The sequence below is a fragment of the Ursus americanus genome, chromosome 2 (assembly GCF_024610735.1).
Source record: "Ursus americanus isolate L20-20 chromosome 2, mUrsAme1.1.p, whole genome shotgun sequence".
In the NCBI taxonomy this organism is placed as follows: Eukaryota; Metazoa; Chordata; class Mammalia; order Carnivora; family Ursidae; genus Ursus; species Ursus americanus.
In genome coordinates, this window is record NC_142128.1 from 103,061,839 (window position 1) to 103,080,533 (window position 18,695).

Genomic DNA, 18,695 nt, shown 5'->3' on the forward strand with positions numbered 1-18,695 from the left:
GTTGAGGCAAAGAAAATTCCCCAGAAAATGCCATGCCCTCCCTGCCCTCTGCTCTGATAGCTTCAGGAAGCTCCTAGAACCACTTGGAAAATTGTGGTGCCTGGGTGGCTCAGTCGGTTGAGCGTCTGACTCTTGATTTCAGCTCAAGTCACGAGCTCAGGGTCCCAGGATCGGGCCCACATCAGGCTCCACACTCAGCAAGGAGTCTGCTTGAGATTCTCTCTCTCTCTTCCTCTGCCCCTCTCACCGTTCTTGTTCTCTCTCTCTAAAATAAATAACAATCTTAAAAAAAGAAAAAAAGAACTACTTGTAAAATGGAGGTGTGGGCTGGGGGGAGGGAACCTGCCACCTCAGCTCCCTGAGGCATTGGCAGGTCAGTCCCCTTCCTGGGAGTCTGCCCAGCACGACCTGGAGTCCCAGTCCCGCCCTGCCTGGCTGGTGCCCTTCCCCTGGTGGTGCCTGACTCATCACTGATGGGGCATCTCTAGAACCCCGTGAGGCTTATGGGGGCAACGCCAGGGCATGAGCGTGTTCAGGTTGACACAGAATGACGTCATCTCACTGTCCCATGAGGTCATAGGGAGGAAGGGCTCTCTATGGGGGAAGAGCCGTGGCTCCTGGCGAGCTGGAACACAACTTAATGAATAGAATCACAGGGCTGGAAATAGACGCTCCCAAATTCAGAGCTTCCGAGGGATATTGTCCTTTTCTTTCTTTTTTGGAGTGTATGAGAATTGAACCAAACCTTGAGGCAGCTGTCGGGAAGGGGCTTCGGCGCCAGCCCACTCCTGCGGCAGCCCAGCCTCCACACAGCTGAAGCCGGCGGGAGTGCTTTCTGGGGCCTCGCACGGCGCACTCGGCTCGAGCTACACGGATCGTTTTTTCCTCCCATTGTTTGAACTGCTACTTAAAGTGCTTTTCCAGGTGTTCCCTTTCTGACCTCCCAGCCGACCAAGAAGCTTACCTTATTCCTTAGGACTTCAGTCTGTTCCCTAGTGTCCTGGGCACGGCAGACGCTCAATTACTATTGACTATCAGTGGGATCTCTGCTCACCAGACTCCTCTGGAAACGAGGGTCTTTGCCACCAACTTAGCCAGTCCCCTCCATCACTTCCAGGTCCCCGATAGCCATGATCTCCCCGTAAGCACACCAGCTGGCTTGAGAAAGACACAGGTAGCATATGGTCAGGATGTAAGCATCACTCTGCATCTCAGATTAAGAACCAAACCAAAGCAAAACCAAACTTTAAACAACCTCTGTGGGTTGTCGCGATGAAGGGGTCAGGTTTACCCACCAGGACACGGATTCCAAGCCCCCGCCCTGTGCTCCTGTGTTGGCTGGTTGGCCTGCCTCCCGTGACATGCACCTGCCCTCCCATGAGCTGGTTGAGGATAGCTGCTCACATCTTCGTCGGAGTTGGCTCAGACCTCCATCTGAACTGGGTCTCAGTCGGCCCCAGCTCGGCCTGCCCACAGCTGTAGCCCGAATGCCATTGTCCGTTGTCTGGTCCACACCCAATGCTCAGCCCCCTAACATGACGCTGCCCTTCGTCCTGCTCCACGTGAGCCCATCTTCCCCAGGGCTGCCTGTGTCTTTCTAAATCACAGATATGGTTGAGTCACTCCCCAGCTCAAAAATATTTAACAGTGATGGGGCACCTGGATAGCTCAGTTGGTTAAGTGTCTGTCTTTGGCTCAGGTCATGATCTCAGGGTCCTGGGATCAAGCCCCGCATCAGGCTCCCTGCTCAGCGGGGAGTCTGCTTCTCCCTCTTCCTCTGCGCCTCCCCCTGCTTGTGCTTTCTCTCTCTTTCTCTCTCATCTCTCTCTCATCTCTGTTTCTCAAATAAATAAAGTCTTAAAAGAATAAAATAAAATCTTTGAAAAGTATATTTAATAGTGCTCTGTAGTCTATAGATGAAGTCCCAAAGCCAAAGTACTCCATGAAGCATGCTATAATCTGACATCAGTAGAACTTTCTAGCTTCCTGTCTAGTGATACTCCAGCCCCCACCCTGCCTTCCTCAACCTTTCCTCCACACAAAATCTTCAGCCAAAAGGAATTCTTAAATGCTTTAAAACCTTGTGTCTTTTGCTCTTATTGTCCCCTTAACCTGAAAAGCCCTCTTCCTTGCATTAAATAATGACTAACATTTGTGCCACATTTTGGCAAACACTCCTTTGAGAGTTTCGTGTCAGGGATGGAGAGTGGTAGCCAGACTCCTGGGTTTTAATTTACCACTTCTTTGCTGTGTAATCCTGGGCAATCTGTTTAACCTCTGCAGTGTCTTCATTTTTATTTTTTTATTTTTGAAGATTTTATTTATTTGAGAGAGACAGAGCTTGAGCGAGAGCTGGTGGGGGTGGGGGAGGAGCAGAGGGACAAGCAGACTCCCCACTGAGCACGGAGCCCAACTCAGGACTCGATCCCACGACCCTGAGATCATGACCTGAGCCAAAACCAAGAGTCGGACGCTTGACCGACTTAGCCACCTCGGTACCCCTGATACCTCATTTTAAAAAATGAGATAATAATAGTATCTTATCTCCCAATCTTGTTTTGAGGATTAAAGAAGTTAATTTATTTAAAACCCTTAGAGGTGCGCCTGGGTGGCACAGTCGTTAAGCATCTGCCTTCGGCTCAGGGCGTGATCCCGGCGTTATGGGATCGAGCCCCACATCAGGCTCCTCCGCTGGGAGCCTGCTTCTTCCTCTCCTATTCCCCCTGCTTGTGTTCCCTCTCTCGCTGGCTGTCTATCTCTGTCAAATAAATAAATAAAAATCTTTTTTTTTTAAATTTAAATAAATAAATAAATAAAACCCTTAGAATGTTGCCAGACACACAGCACACCCTTAAGAGGTTATTGTCCTCGTAACACTCCCACTGTTAAGCAAGGAATGGCCCAAATTCTTAGAAATTAGGACTTAGGTCTTCCTACTCAAAAGCTTACAGTCAGTGGATTTGGCCCTCATGCATTGCTTTTCCACCGAGCAAGAATCCTACTCGTTCTTCAGAGGCCCCCCTCAAGAATCTCTCTTGCTTCTGTGTGATCTAGGACACACGAAAGTATTGAGGATGCCATAGATTGTAAGATGTGTTGTTTTGTGTGTCATTAAGGAAAAATAAAGAAACACACGTGCCAATCATAACTGTGAGACAGCATGAATTGTGAGAGGCATCTTGGTTGCGGAGATGTCAGCGCGCACCTCCGGACTGGGGGAGTAAGGTACCTGTTCCCTTGCCGGGCTTCAAGTAGCAGGCCGTGCGTCCCTGCAGGAAACACACGTCGCACTGCACTCTAGCTGGTTGCTAACAGGCCTGCTTTCCCTGCTAGATAGGAGTAGCTTTAGGTAGGAAAGACATCTTTCTTCCTCCGGCCTCCCAGCACCCAACGCAGTGCTTGGCCCAAGAGAGATGTTCAATACTCAGTTGCTTAATATAAGTTGAAATCCTCATGCAAGGTCACATTAAACACTGTAAGGGGTCCACTAGGAATGAAAAATGTGTGACAGATTTTGTGTAATAATAAAACTTCATTGAGCCAAGGTTTCGACCAGGTATACCTTGGCGACTTGGTCTTCTGCTTCCAGGCATAGAAAAATGAATCATGTCATAGGCTGCCTTCCATAATGCCTCTACATTCCACAGGAAATATGAACCTTACTTGCCTATGTTATAAATACATATATATTTTATATAGGTTTTCAAAAACAGATGGCCCTTTTGCCAGCAAGAAAAGACTAACAATATTCCTAGTGGCCTGAAGATGTCTACTTTTAGATAAAATATCATGAAGGAAGTGTTCGCCCCTACAGTCTTCTGCGACATGCCTATTCTTTTGCTTTCTTTCCCTTATTCTGGAAGGTTTGAATGACCTGCCTTTTAAGGTTTAAAAATAGATGCTCAGACTGGGCTTTGAAATATTTCAAGAATACAGCATTACAGGAATCCCAGATGCTATAAAAATTCTATCTGCGTTTTCATCCCTACAAACACTCTGACTTTTGTCATCCCATCAGCAGCAGTAACGCTGATTTGGGGTTTTTCTTTTTCTTCTTTCTCTTTTTTCTTTTTCTTTTCTTTGCTTACCTTTCATCAATCAGTTAATCTTGGAGTGCAAAGAGAACTTCAAGTAGTGCAGAGAGATCGCTTCTGGAATCTAGTCTGTTGGTCACAAGCAGGCACAGTGCAAGCTGGCGGTCCAAGGAACACAACTGACCCACCAGGAAAATCCTAGGAAGACGAGCTTCCACTGCATCGACAAGGACATCTTTAAAAGGGGTTCTTGGCTGGCTTTCTTAACAACATAGATGACTGTTGATTCTGCTCGACCTCTCCGTCTTTGGTTGTATAAAACCAAAGGGAGCGTCCAGTGTGCAGTGGGTGGCCCATGAAATGCTGCGTGTACTTCGTGCCCAGGTTCTTCTTCTAAATGTAAGTGCTCTTCGTGCTTGTCACCTTGCTTCGTGTCATACAACCCTGCACACTAGGCACGACCAATGGTGCAGCAACTCTAGGGAAAGCCACCGAGAGGTGGCCTCACGTAAGAATCCCACCCCACAGGAGTAAGCCAGATGAACAGTGATTGGCCACCCTATCAGATCTTCTGTCTTGGGGAATTTTTTAAGTAAACTGGAGAGAAGGCATTAGAAATTGAATCAAAGGGGTGCCTGGCGGGCTCAGTCGGTTAGGCATCTGCTTCCGGCTCAGGTCATGATCTTGCAGTCCTGAGATCGAGTCCCAAATCGGGCTCCCTGCTCTGCGAGGACCCTGCTTCTCTCTCTGCACAAGACCTGCTCTCTCTTTCTCAAATAAATAAAATCTTTAAAAACAAACAAAAAAACAAAGGAAAGAAAATGAATCTAAGAAAATGGGTTAATAGTATGGTCACGTTATTAAAGCAGGGTGTGAAAGGCTTTTGCTCCTGAGGAGGGAACGAGATGACCAGGCCGTTAGAGCTGTCATGGTTTCCTGGCAGGCCTTGCTTGGAGTTACTGTTCCTACGAAACCTGGATTTTCTGCTGTGGAGACATTTTCTTGTTTCTTTACCTTCCTGGTATCCTGATATATTTAAAAATAACTTTTAATATTGTAAATATGATACGTGGGCATTGAACAGACCTCAAACAATTAAAAAATGTTGGTAATAGTGAAAATCCATGTTTTCCTCTATTTTAATACCCTAAAGAGAACCAGAGTTAAAATTGTCAGTGTAATATTCTTGCATATTTATTTTAATATAGTATATTCTCTAACTTGTTTTCCTTATTCAGCAATAAATCATGGATATTTCTCCATGTTAAAAAGTAGAGAGAGGGGCACCCGGGTGGTTGGTTAAGTGTCTGCCTTCGGCTTAGGTCATGATCCCAGAGTCCTAGGATCGAGCCCCGCATCGGGCTCCTTGCTTGACTTGGGGAGCCTGCTTCTCCCTCTCCCTCTGCCTGCTGCTCCCCCTGCTTGTGCTCTCTCTTGGTATCTCTCTCTCCCTATCAATCAATAAATAAAATCTTAAAAAAAAAAAAAAGGAGAGAGGGGGCACCTGGCTACTGGCTATCTCAGTCAGTAGAGCATGCAACTCTTGATTTTGGGGTCATGAGTTCGATCCCCATGTATCATGTGGAGTTTGCTTTAAAATTTTTTTTTGAAATATATATAGAGAGGGGTGTGGCTCAATAGGTTGAGCATCTGACTCTTGATTTTGGCTCAGGTCATGATCTCAGAGTCCTGGGATTGAGCCCCACACCAGGCTCCGTGCTCAGCAGGGAGTCTCTTTGAGGATTCGTTCCCTCTCCCTCTGCCCCTCCCCCATCTCTCTCTAAAATAAATGAATAAATGTTTAAAAAATATGTATAGAGAGACAAAGCTATATATTTATATATAGAGAGAGATTTTATTCTTTGCAACAGTTGCGTAGTATTCCATTGTATGGATATACCATATTTTATTTAACCATCTAATATCAATGGATGTGGGGGCTGTTTCAAATTTTCAAAATAACAGTGAACAATACAAAGGTCACCCTTTTCCACACATGATAATGTATTTATACAAATATTCCTACACAATAAATTCCTGAAAGTTGAATTTGGAGGGTCAAAGGGAATGTGCACTTAAAATTGTAACAGATGTGGCCAAATTGCCCCCTACCAGTTGAGATCACCTAGGGCTCACTCTGTCTCTTGTCGTCTAAAGCATGGCAACGTGGATTTGGCTGCAAGGAAGGTCGGTCGCTCCATCACTGTGAAGCTGACTGTGCCCGAGTTAGTAATATCTAATGGAATCTATTCCTCTTGGGAGCCTTGCTCCAGTGGGTTCCACTGGAATGAATCCCTTGTACATTTGGGGAAGTCCCTGTGGTTGTCGTCCAGAACCGCTCTGTGCTGCAGTCTGTCTACATTAAAGGCAAGGGTCACAGAGACACACGTGTGAAGTTCAATGTATTATTTAGTGCAGCGGCGTGCTCTGATGTTAAGCCTTAAAAAATAAAAGTTTTATACCAACCTGCACCATGCAGATTTTACGTCTGGATGCACAAAGTCAGAAGTCATCCTTGATGCAACGTGGAAGGGACATGTCCAGAGATATTCAAATAGGCAAAGCAAAAATTGAATTAAGAAGGCTGAGCATGTTCTTTCAAAATGTATCAGAGCAAAGGGGCGCCTGCGGGGCTCAGTCGGTGGCACATCCAACTCTTGCCTCAGGGTCATGAGTTCCAGCCCCACATTCGACGTAGAGATGACCTTTTAAAAATGTAGCAGACCAAAGTGCCAATAGAAGCAAGCTGCAGGGAAGGTCTTTTTCATTCAGTAATCTTTTTTTTTTAATTTAAGATTTTATTTATTTAGGGGCACCTGGGTGGCTCAGTCGGTTAAGTGTTTGCCTTTGGCTCAGATCATGATCCTGGGATCCCAGGATTGGGCCCCACATTGGGCTCCCTGATCAACAGGGAGTCTGCTTCTCTGTCTCCCTCTGCCCCTCCCCCAGCTTGTGCGCTCTCTCTCTCTCTTACTCACTGTCTCTCAAATAAGTAAAATCTATTTATTTATTTATTTATTTATTTATTTATGAGAAAGACAGCATGAGCAAGGGAAAGGGCAGAGTGGGCAGAGAGGGAGGGAGACACAGAACAGGGAGCTGAGCAAGGAGCCCAACGCAGGGCTCGAGCCCAGAACACTGGGATCATGACCTGAGCTGAAGGGAGACGCTCAACTGAGCCACGCAGGCACCCCACCTTTTTTCCCCCAAGATTTATTTATTTTATTTTATTTTAAGATTTTGTTTATTTATTTGACAGAGACAGAGACAGCCAGGGAGAGAGGGAACACAGCAGGGGAGTGGGAGAGGAAGAAGCAGGCTCCCAGTGGAGGAGCCTGACGTGGGGCTCGATCCCAGAACGCCGGGATCACACCCTGAGCTGAAGGCAGATGCTTAACGACTGAGCCACCCAGGTGCCCCAAGATTTATTTATTTTAGAGAGAAAGTGGTAGGTGAGGAGCAGAGGGAGAGAATCTCAAGCAGACTCCATGCTAAGCAGGAAGCCTGCTTGAGGCTCAATCGCATGACCCATGAGCTCATGACCTGAGCTGAAACCAATAGTGGGACGCTTAACCAACTGAGCCACCCAGGCGCCCCCATTCAGGAATCTTCATTGAGAATCTAGAAGGCCCTTGCTATGTAGTAGGGATTCAGAGACAATTAAGAGATGGTTCCCTATCGCAAGAATGTCACAGATCTATGAAAGCATGAAATAGGATGGGACAACTAACAGGGCCAGAGGGACTCAGAGTAGATTTCACAGAGATGATCTCTGAATGGAGACTTAATAGATACGTAGACGTTTTCCGGATGAAAAAAGAAAGGGAGGAGCATTCTAGGTGAAGGGACAGGAGATGTAAAAGAAGCCAGCAAATCTAGGGAGTGTGCAAAATAGTGATGCTTCGCTTAATGCCTAGCAAGGCGATGATATTATGGGTCTGTTCAGAAGTGTTGCTGTCGAAGAGGACCTTTTCTGAGCCGGGTGTCTCAGACTGGGTCCTTCCCCTCTCTCCAACATGGAGCCGTTGGCTGCAGGTGGCCATTGAGGCCTGGCACAAGGTGAATGTGATCAAGGAACCAAATTTTTAACTTTAATTAATATACATTTAAAAACACTCAATTCGGTTGTCAGAAGAAGTATGAACTATAGCTGGGATAATCGGGGTATGTGGATGTGCTTTGTCACCTGCAAGTTTTGTGCACTCTCATTTTGTGCGCCGAGTGTTTCTGATGAAAATTTGACATCCGAATTAAGATGTGCTATCAGGGCGAAATATACCCTGGGGTTCAAAGACTTAGAGAAAAAGAACGTGAACTATCTTATTGATAATTTTTACATTAGTTACATGTTCAGATAATAATATTTCAGACATACCAGATAAGTGAAATCCAGGAGCGCCTAGCTGGCTCAGTCAGAGGACATGCAACTCTTGGTCTCAGGGTTGTAAGTTCAAGCCCCACGTTGGATATAGAGATTACTTTAAAAAAATAAAATCTTTTTTTTAATTAAAAAAATAAAAATTTAAAAATGTTTAAAAAAAGGAAAAGTGAAATCCACTATGAAAGTCAATTTCACCTGTTTATTTTTCCCTTTCTACTGTGGCTACTAGGAAATTAAAAATGACATGTGGCACTTACATTACATTTCTACGGGCATTGCTGCTCTGTACCCTCATCACATCGTGCCTGCATCTCTGCTGTAGTTTCCTACCTGTTCTTTCTGCACTCCTCCTGTTTGACCCATCCTCCACACTATTACCAGTTTGCAAAACATGAATTTTATCAGACCGGAATGCCGAACTCAACATCACTCCTCACATCTGGGGAAATCAACTCCCTCCTTTCTCCTCAGTCCAGCCTTTATGGGCCTCCTCCATTTCCTCTGGCTCTCCCTTCCAAATGGCCGGAGTCCCAGCAGCCACTTTGTATCTTAACACTATAATGAAGGTGGAAGCCCTGCGTTAAGAAGAGGGGAGCAGAAAGACAGTTGCCTAGTTTCAGGAGTTACAACCTTGAATTTCCTGTCTTTAGTTTTTCTTTCTCATGAAAGAGAAACCTTTATTCTATTTCAGCCCCTACTTTGGGTTTTCTATTCATCCATGGCCAGACTGAATTTGTCAACTACTTCAATTTTTCTTAAAAGCGTTGTGCAGACGCAAAGAAACAAAAACACAAAACATGCCCATGACTCACTTAAAATATTTGGGCCTCAGTTTCCCTACTTGAAAATTCAGTTTATTTATTTTTAAAAGGGGGGGGGTGCAGAGGAAGAAAGAGAATCTTCTGTGGGATCCAACCCGGGGCTGAGATGATGACCTGAGCTGAAAGCAGGAGTCAGACACTTAGTGGACTGAGCCCCTCCGGCATCCCAAAAATCAGTTCATTTAAATAAATGATCTCTGAGACCATTTCCAGGCCTAAAACTTGGTATTCACATTAATGTATTCATCACATATACGAGAGCCTGTTATTTACCAGATACTATTTGAGGCACTGGGACACAGCAGTGCCCAAGAGGGGAAATCAGTTCTTCCCTGACACCTGCACGGTAATTCAGTCAGGGCTGATCATCAGGCCAAGCGCTGCCTCCGCTAACGCTCCATGCAAGCGATACAAGTGGCTCGACTTCGTGCTGGTTTGTCTCATCATCAAATAGGTCATAATGCTTTCCTGCGAGGGCAACAGTCGATATAGATCATCTCATTTAATTCTTACAACTATCCCATGAGGTGGCCCCCAATTTCTTTGAGAAAAAATGAGAAATTAGGTGACTTACACACAGCTTAGTAAGTACTCCAGCTGGCTTCAAAATCAGTCTAATTGTTTGGACCCTTTGAGGGTCAAATGAAAATAATGAATCTGTAAGCATTTGGAAAAATTAGCAATTGCGTACAAAGTCTTTCCATAACACAGGTCATTAGAAAGCTGGAATGAAAACAAAGTTTTCTGAGTAGGTGATGCGTGTTACACAAATACAGAAGTGCTATTTACTAGTTACTTTGTCAGAGACACCGCCAAGGGCTGTGTATCCATTGCCCATTCGGAGCCAAATAGTGGCCTCTGTGCGGGGACGCAGGAGATGGTAAGAACGGGTACACTGTCGAAATGAATCCACTGTGTTTGGGGAGCGTAATTTACCGTTCGCCCTATGTAAGGAACTGCCCCAGCAGCAGACAACATCCTGCTGTCTTTCTAGATGCTCCTGCTCTCACTGTCCGAGCTTGTTCACCAGCTTAATTAGGGGGCAAAGTGTTTGCCCGAATCAATACCCCATGACTGGTTCATCAAATCATTTCACCTTTTTGCTTATTTTTTTTTTCAGTGTTGGAAGAAGATAACCTTTGCAGAATACTATGAGAAAAATGACAAAATACGAACTTCTGGGGACGCCTGTGTGGCCCAGTCAGTTAAGCTCTGCCTTCGGCTCAGGTCATGATCCCAGGGTCCTGGGATGGAGCCCCGCATCGGGCTCCCTGCTTCTCCCTCTTCCCCTCCCCTTACTTGTGCTCTCTCTCTGTCTCTGTCAAATAAATAAAATCTTTAAAAAAATATGAGCTTCTGTGATCTTAGTTCCACGTGGTGGGTTGAAAAAAGCCCAATAGATTAAGTGTATTTGGTCAGTTTATATCTTTATTGGAGCATTTGGGGTTGAATTAGTGGTAAGTACACAGAAAACTAAGCAAATGAAACAGTGAGGCAATAACTAACACTAAGAAAAACAAAAAATATCTATACAGTCAGAGTGATGTAAATGGTAAATACTGATTTAGCGTTAATTATGACATGAATATATTGGGAAGATGAAGAGAAGGTGATGGAGCAAGAGTTGGGAATCATCCCTTATACAAGAAAACAAATTCAAATAACCAAAAGAGTCAGGTATAGGACTCAGATGTGGTTACCTCCGGGGAGAGGGAGCAGAGGGGTGGGAGAGGTGGGGCAGGAGAATGCTGTTTTCATTATAAGTCTAATAGCACTTTTGACTCTTTAAACTAATGTAGAAAAATTGTATTTAAAAATTTAAAAATTGAAAATTAAAGTTTTTTTTTAAAATTTGAAAAATAAAATCTAACTTTTGTAAACCATCCCCTGGCTTTTCCAACAGCCTAATGTGCCAAGTCACATTCTTCAGCCTGACCATGAAGTCGCTCCAGGATCTGTCTCCACCCTCCCTATCCGACCTCTCTCTAAATTTCTTTCTATTTTGTATTCTTCATTCCAGGCAGGTACTGCTCACTCTGTCTTTCTCAACCCCTTCAAAAACATCATTCAGCCAGCCTGGGATGCTCTCTCTCCTCTCTGATCTAAAATCTTACCAGTTGTTGGAACAAAGGAGAACAGGTATGAAGATGATCCCCTGAGAACAACATTAAGAAGCACAAAAACATAATGGATGAGTTTAGTCATCAGCAGAATGAGGGTCTGAGAAGCTGAGGGGGAATGGTCTACATGCATCTGTAAAAAGGAAATTTTCAAGTCATTCAATGCAAATTCGTTAAGTGCCTACGTGTGTCAAGTGTCCTGGGAGTATGTAACAGGAAGTGGTAAAGTTAAATGCCAAGAACGCAGGGGCACAGAGGTGTTATAGTTAGTCTAGAGGACTAGAGCTTTCTAGAATAGAGGGGTCCATGAACAACCACAAATGTCTCATCTACTAAGCAGACAGACTCTGTAGAGAGGGGACACTCTAGGCTTGATGACATTAACAGAATGGTTTATCTAAGCTCCATTTTGTGTTAAGTTCTGGGCTAGGTGCTTTATAGTTGTTTTTTGAACCATACAACAGCCTGATGGGATTCCTTTTGCTATTTCCAATTTTCGAAGGAACAAACTGAGCCTTATAAATATTAAGGTCTCACACCCAGTGTCAAAGGAGAGACGTGAATTCTGGTCCAGGTTTAGTGCCCCTTCTGGTTCCACTACATCCCCCCAACCTCCCCGGCCAACTAAACCATGCATACTAAGTAACTTTCTGATTTAATTTGAATTCACACATAGGAAGAAATGCTCTAGTTAAGTAATAAAACCTTACTTATAATACATATACTAGGTCTGACATATCTCGAATATTTGTTGTGTGCCAGGCACTGTACTAAGCACTTACAAGCACAAAGAAGACACTGTCATCTCTATCTTAGAGAGTAAAAAACTAAGGCATAAAGAACGTAAATTTGCTTCGAGGCACGCGGCTAAGAAGAGAGAGAGTTTGTGCTCTTAATCACCCCACATATTGCCATCTAACATACACTGTACCGTTGTAAACAGAATTTGTCCATTTAATATTTAGTGAGCACCCACTCCATGGTTAGGGGCTTGCTGGGGGGATATCAGTGAAGTACAGGACCTAGTCTCTGTCCTCCAAATATTTACAATTTAAACGAAGAGGTGTGATATGCAGTCAACTAGTAAGTAGCAATCGAGGTTGGTATAGAATTAAGTCCTCAACTGATGAGTGCGACCCCAAGAGATTTCAGAGAAGGGGAGCTCACTGAGAGCTGAGATAGAGATGAGGTGAAGAGGGAGCAGAACCCAGCAGGAGAGAGAGAACGTTCTAGCACAGGAATGAGCAATGGCGTCCGGGGGGACAGGAACCAACTGGCCCCACTGTGGGGGTCATCATGTGAAGCCACAGGATCCACAGACAACTCCCTTCCGAGGCTCACCTCAGAGACTCTAGGGTTTGGGAGGGCCCCTCTTGGGGTTGCTGCTTCCATGCTCTTTCCAACTCAGCGTCGAACAAGGCAGTGTCCCCAAGGTGCCATGAATTTCTAAGTTTGACCCCATTATCTCCTAAGTAGCCCCTGCCCCCAGGAGCGTCAGGCATCAGGAGACGGTAAGCTTCCAGAGGGTAAAAAAACAAACCAAACAAAACCCGTCTTGCTCCTCGCCATACCCCCGCCCGTCCGAGAGAGACTGCCTCTTGCGCGTGTCCAGCAGAGGTCTACCAACCCGAGGAGGGAGGACCCGGCACCGGACAGCTGGCAGTGGGGCCCCGGGGCCAACAGCGTGAGAGGGGCCACAGTCGCCTCCCCTCCAGTCCGGCTCTCGTCAAGTTGTTGCGAGGATCGCTCGAGGTAAACACAGGCCCGCGGCGTGCCTCAGGCATAATCCGATACAAACGACACGGTACTACCACCAGGGTCGGCTCACTCCCCCTGCCGAGCCCACCGGGCCCCCCCTCACTTGGCTACTAGCCTCCGGCAGGCGGCGAGCGCATCTCCGAATGAGGCAAGACCCCACTTACCGAGCCGGGGTAGCTCTACCAACGTCAGTTCGTCTTCGCCGCCTTCCTCCTAGGGTGCTCTCTATTGTAAAATACATTTCCAAGCATTTGTTATGCCATTTTCAAACACATACAAAACCGGAGAGACGTACGCAGGGAACTTTCCAGGCGCCCGTCACCCGATCTCAATAATGACCAGCACGAGACCAGTCTCACCCCATCTGAATCACACCTACTGTCTCTCGCCAGCTCAATGAGATCATTTGGAAACACATTTCAGGTGTCATATAATTTCATCCAGAGGTACTTTAGTACCATGTCTCTGATACACAGAGTTCTAACATAACCGTACCGGGTCGTATTACCTCCTCCAGAATTGTTAGCCACGGTTCCTTGATACTATCCGAAAGCCAACCAGCATAAAAATCGCTTTGATTTTCTCACACATTATTTTTTACAGCTTTTTATTTTTAAAGTCAGGATCCAAACAAGGTCCAGACATTGCATTTATCTGCTACTTTTCCAGTCTCTTCGAATCGATAGGTTTCCTACCTCCTTCTTTTCCCCTGAAATAAACCGATTATTGAAGAAACAGAGTAATTTGTCCGGCAAAGGGTCTCACCTTCTAAGCGTTGCTGGTTGCTTCTCCATGATGTCATTTAATATGCTCCCTTGACCCCTGGAGCATCTTGTTGTACGAGAAGAAAGGAAGCTGTCAAAGGTTTCTGGGGTGGGGCGCCTGGGGAGCTCAAGGTCGGTTAAGCGTCTGCCGTCAGCTCAGGTCATGATCCTGGCGACGCCCTGGGATCGAGTGTCCCCCATCCCCACTGGGCTCCTTGCTCAGCCCAGAATCTGCTTCTCCCTCTGCCCTTCCTCCTGCTTGTGTGCTCACTCACTCTCTCTCTCTGACAAATAAATAAATAAAATATTAAAAAAGAAAAGAAAAGAAAAAAAGAAAAGGCTTCTGGGGTTGTGTCAGAGGATGCGGGAGCACTGGCCAAAGGCGGGATATTTTAAGAATCAAATACGTATATAAAGAACTGCAGTATGTTGAGATGCATCAAGTATGATAATATCCACAGGTTCCTAGTAATGCTCCAAAAATAGATTCACCGCTGACCTTTGAAGGACATTAAGGAAGCAACTGTTTCTGAGTAAATAAAAATAAAGAACCAAGCGTTTCTTCTACCTTTCCTGTATGAATTGCCTCTCAGGGTCACCCAATAATCGATGAGAAGAGATCCTGCTAATACGTGGAGGAGGAAGGATACAATTAAAACACTGCCATTTTGCAACCACTAAGGAATAAAGGGTTTAAGAAATGATGACCCTGGGCTGCCACAACCATAGATGAAGAGCTGGGGGGGCTTCCTAATGAACCCGCCAGGCTGGCAGTATCTGCCAACGGATGCTGTTATCACGAAAAGAGAAGCCACCAAGTCTTCTGTGTCCTTGATGTGACACAGTGGGAAACGAGCAGCCTGTGAAGAATTTATGCCAAAAAAATCGAAACTGAATCCGATCAAGCCTTTATACGGAACTACCAGTAGGAAGGTAGTTTGTACTCTTCATAGTTATGTTTTTCCTCCAAAAGGACTCAGTGCTAAAGGAAAGGCCGCCCCAAATCATTCGGTATACACGAAACCTCCTAACGGTGGCTACGGTAAACCGGTGGTGAATGCACGTCCCTAAATGATAACACAGTGACTTCGAACAGCTCTGCGCGGGACAGGTGAAAATGGCAGGGCAGACCGGGCTTCAGCCTTCGGGCAGGGCACGGAGTACCCGCCCCTGCCCGAATCTGTGAGATGCACTTCCAGTCACACAGGCCACGCCTTCAAAATACACTGTCGCTGCGTTCAAGAAAATGGTGTTACCCAGGCGAGCGGGCTTCCCACGCAGAATCATCGGTCAGGAGTCCCCGTCGGCTGCAGACCCGGAGGCAGGGGCTTCTTCGGTTGCAGGCGGGTGTGTGCGGTGGGCCGGTGTGCACGCAGGTGTGCGTGGGTATCGGATGCAGGTGTGTGTGGGTGGGGCGCTGGTGGGCGCCGGTGGACGCGGTTGCGTGGGTGGGGCGTGGGCACGTGCAGGTGCGGGCGCAGGTGTGCACAGGTGTGCGCGGGAGCTGCTGGAGCGGCGTGGGGCGGACCGCTTGGCGGGTGGGCTCGAACGCGTGCGCCTGCTGCTGCGCGCTTCCCGGGGGCGGGCCAGGCGCGCGTGCTTGCTGGTTATTTCTTCAATCCTCTTCATATTGATAAGCCTAGATCCCAAAACTTGGGCATCGTAGACTTCCTCCCACTCTCCAGGGTCCAAATCCGTGTTCCTGAGCACGGGCATGCAGATTCGAATATCATTTTAACAGGTAACTTGATAAACACCAAAACCAAAACCAAAACAAACACAGATAACTTAATTACATGTGTTTTGAAAACCACAATTCTCAAGCGTTACCAGCTGGCCGTCAGTTCCTAACATTCTGCACTTTTAATTGGAGTTGTTTGCTACTCCACTTTCCACTTAAGAACACTGATACTTATCTTTTTTATGTCAAAGATCACATGAAAACACACGAATTACAAGGAATTGAATGACGATACAGAAATGATCCCTAGGTTCTTACACCAGGGAGACTATAAAAGTTTTTAAAGTATACGAAGATTTCAAAGTCCACTGATTCTTCGACTTACTTTCATTTTCAAATGCACACAGTAAAGAGCCAAATAATATTTTACAAATAATTTTGAAAAAAAATGTATTTGATCCCAAAGAGTAGAAATCACATCTTTCCCCGCTCTCCTAAATTCTGCCACAACCCGGCAAATCACTAAGATCCAAGACGTATCCTGGAATTTATTTTGGCTATCTTTGCCATTCTCATGGAAATACGGTGAATGTAATTTCCTCTTAATGGTGACATTTAGCCTAGGTTCTGTGAATTCATATTTTTTTTTCTTTCTTCTTTTTTTTGGGGCAGGGGTGTAGAGTGGGATACACATTGGGGGCTGAGTCTGAGCATGTTTGACTTGGATGAGTTGAATCCTAAGGGCAGTTCTCTTGCTTGGGATGAAAAGTAAAGGATTCGTCCCCTGGTTTACCATCAGCTCAGGGCAGAGTAATTACTGGGGGCCTGACATTTAATACACCAGTGATCACAGATGTTGCCACCAAAAGCTTTTCCAACAAAGCAGGAACCAAAAACCTTACAGCAGTGTCTGACTTTCATTCACGAAAGTGAGGGAGCTGGGAGGTGAAAATAAGCACAGCCCTGTGGGACACTAGCAAGTGGTCCCTTTAACACAAGGAGAAAGACAGCAAAGCAGAGAGAGTCATCTATGAAATAAGGAGGGACTCACACAGCACATGGCGTCTCCGAAGGCAGAGTGAAAGTCAGCTGTGAAGAGTCGTTCAAGGGAAGTTATTTTACCCAACCCCGTGGGACCCAGCCTCATGGGAATAGTGTGTATGTTACGCTCTCCAGGCAAAGAACACACTGGGATGGAAGGAAAGGTAAGATAAACTCTGCCATATGTTATATCTGCATATTTTTTTCCTGCTGAGATGCCTTACCCCTTATCTCTCTTTTATAAAATAGTATAATAGGGTTAGGGGGAGGGGAGGGAAAACATGATCATTATGTGTAAGAGCTGTCATTTGCAGCTCTTGCCTTTTACCACTTTGTTAGTGGCACTTGCACCAAAATATTATTAATTACTTGAACCCACTCATTCTCTTGTCGTTGAATTTGTTTTGACAACCGCAAGGAGATCTTCCTGGGGCTCTGCGTCCAACCAGTACCATAGTGTTAAAATGTCAAACGTATATTTCACAAGCAGCTGTTGCTAAGGAGTTCTGTTTAAAAGGTAGAAATGATCATCGGTCACGGATCATCCTTGTCATGACATCAGTATGCTGGGTATGGTTTCCCCTTCCTCCAGGACACCAGGAAGGCTGGCAGCTGCTCAAGGTCACGGCCATCCCCTCTCCTTCTTTGCTTCCGATGTCCTAGTCCACTGCTAGGCCTACAGGATGTGCTCCGAGGGTGTTTGCTAAATGGATGAAAGGTTCATGTCTCAACTTAATTCAGTTTTGTTATGAGCTGTGGGCACTGGTGAGAAATTATGGAGCACAACTAAAAAGAACGCCTTTCAAATTTCAGCTCTGCCAAGGCTGTGGGAGGAGAGGAAGGTCCTACCTGAAAAAAAAAAAAAAAAAACTTGTTCTGAAAAATAAATAGAGAACTAAAACCTAAAGTGGAGAAATGAGATTCTGGGCTTGATTGAATGTGACATCCTTGCCCACAATGAACTGGTGATCTTAACGGAGCATAGGACGTTAATTATCATGTGTAAGTCTAAAAAAATAAGAATAATGATTAGCTTAGAGTCCCTTAAAATAATCTGCTTTTAATTACACATATGTAAATACTTACCGTACTGAATTAATTACTTTTGTAATAAATTAGTCTTAATATAGACCAGTGCAGGACATTATCCTATGCTTGACAATTAACCAGACAATTTTTCTTATGACAGGGAGCCTGAAGTACTGCAATACACAGGCCGTGTTGAATTCTTTGACATGCAAATAAGTCATCACCTTTTAGAGCTGGAAGGAATCTTGTAAATCTCATGCTCCAACATCTTCAGTTTATCAAAGAAGGAATTGAGACCCAGAGGGGAACGAGGACATTCACCTAAGCAAACAGAAGGTGATCAGAGGACTCTAGCCAGGAACTTCGGCTCCTGTCCTGGTCCTGGACCCAGAGCCTACATTAATTATCCCTTATTTCTCTCAGTGAGGTTTTTTCCCTCCCTTTTCAAAACGTATAAAATACAAATGTTAGAGAATTTCTGAGTAATAACAGTATTAGACAGCTACAGAATGTCCTCAGATTCACAGAAGCAGTTTAGACACTAGATGCGAAATCAGGGTCCCTGATACCGAAGAGATTTCATGTTTTGAGGCAAATCCATACAGGAAGGAACACGTAAAGGGACTGTGTCGAACTTGCTGAAATCAAGCCTTTTTGTTGTAATCCTGCACAGCAACATAAAATGATCAGACTCTATAGTCAAATCAAGATGTTGCTCAAGGGCGTGGAACAGTCATTTTCAAACTTTTATTCTTAGAATCCCGCCTGGAGCCCTACGATGGGAGCAGTTAAACAGGGAGCTGCCGGGGCTTGAAGTTGTAAAGAGCGTTCCAGCAGCTCGGCCTCAGCTCCCTTCCCCTACCCGAGGCCCTGCACCCGAGGCGCTGTTGGAAACAACAGCGATTTAAAGGAAATTTCAAGAAGCGGTCAGCATTCAGCCCAGATGGCGGGAGGTTTCACGAATGGTTGAGTCACTGCCGCATGACAGGTGAGCTAACGCCACTCTGTGAGGATACGTGTAAATATACCATCTTCCCTTTTTTTCAAGTTCTGAATGTCTTGCTCG

At 45.4% G+C, this 18,695-nt stretch overlaps 1 long non-coding RNA gene across 1 annotated transcript in view; it reads right to left on the bottom strand.

Annotated features, from left to right (window-relative positions):
• The window catches only part of LOC148110700 (uncharacterized), a 29,375-nt gene extending 15,099 nt beyond the window's left edge, over positions 1-14,276 (bottom strand). Inside the window, exons 1-3 of the long non-coding RNA XR_015723281.1 lie at positions 13,880-14,276; positions 13,279-13,339; positions 965-1,158 (exon numbers count right to left, since the gene is read on the bottom strand). This is a non-coding gene — a long non-coding RNA (uncharacterized LOC148110700). The remainder of the gene's footprint in view (positions 1-964; positions 1,159-13,278; positions 13,340-13,879) is intronic.
• Between the last annotated feature and the right edge of the window lie 4,419 nt (positions 14,277-18,695).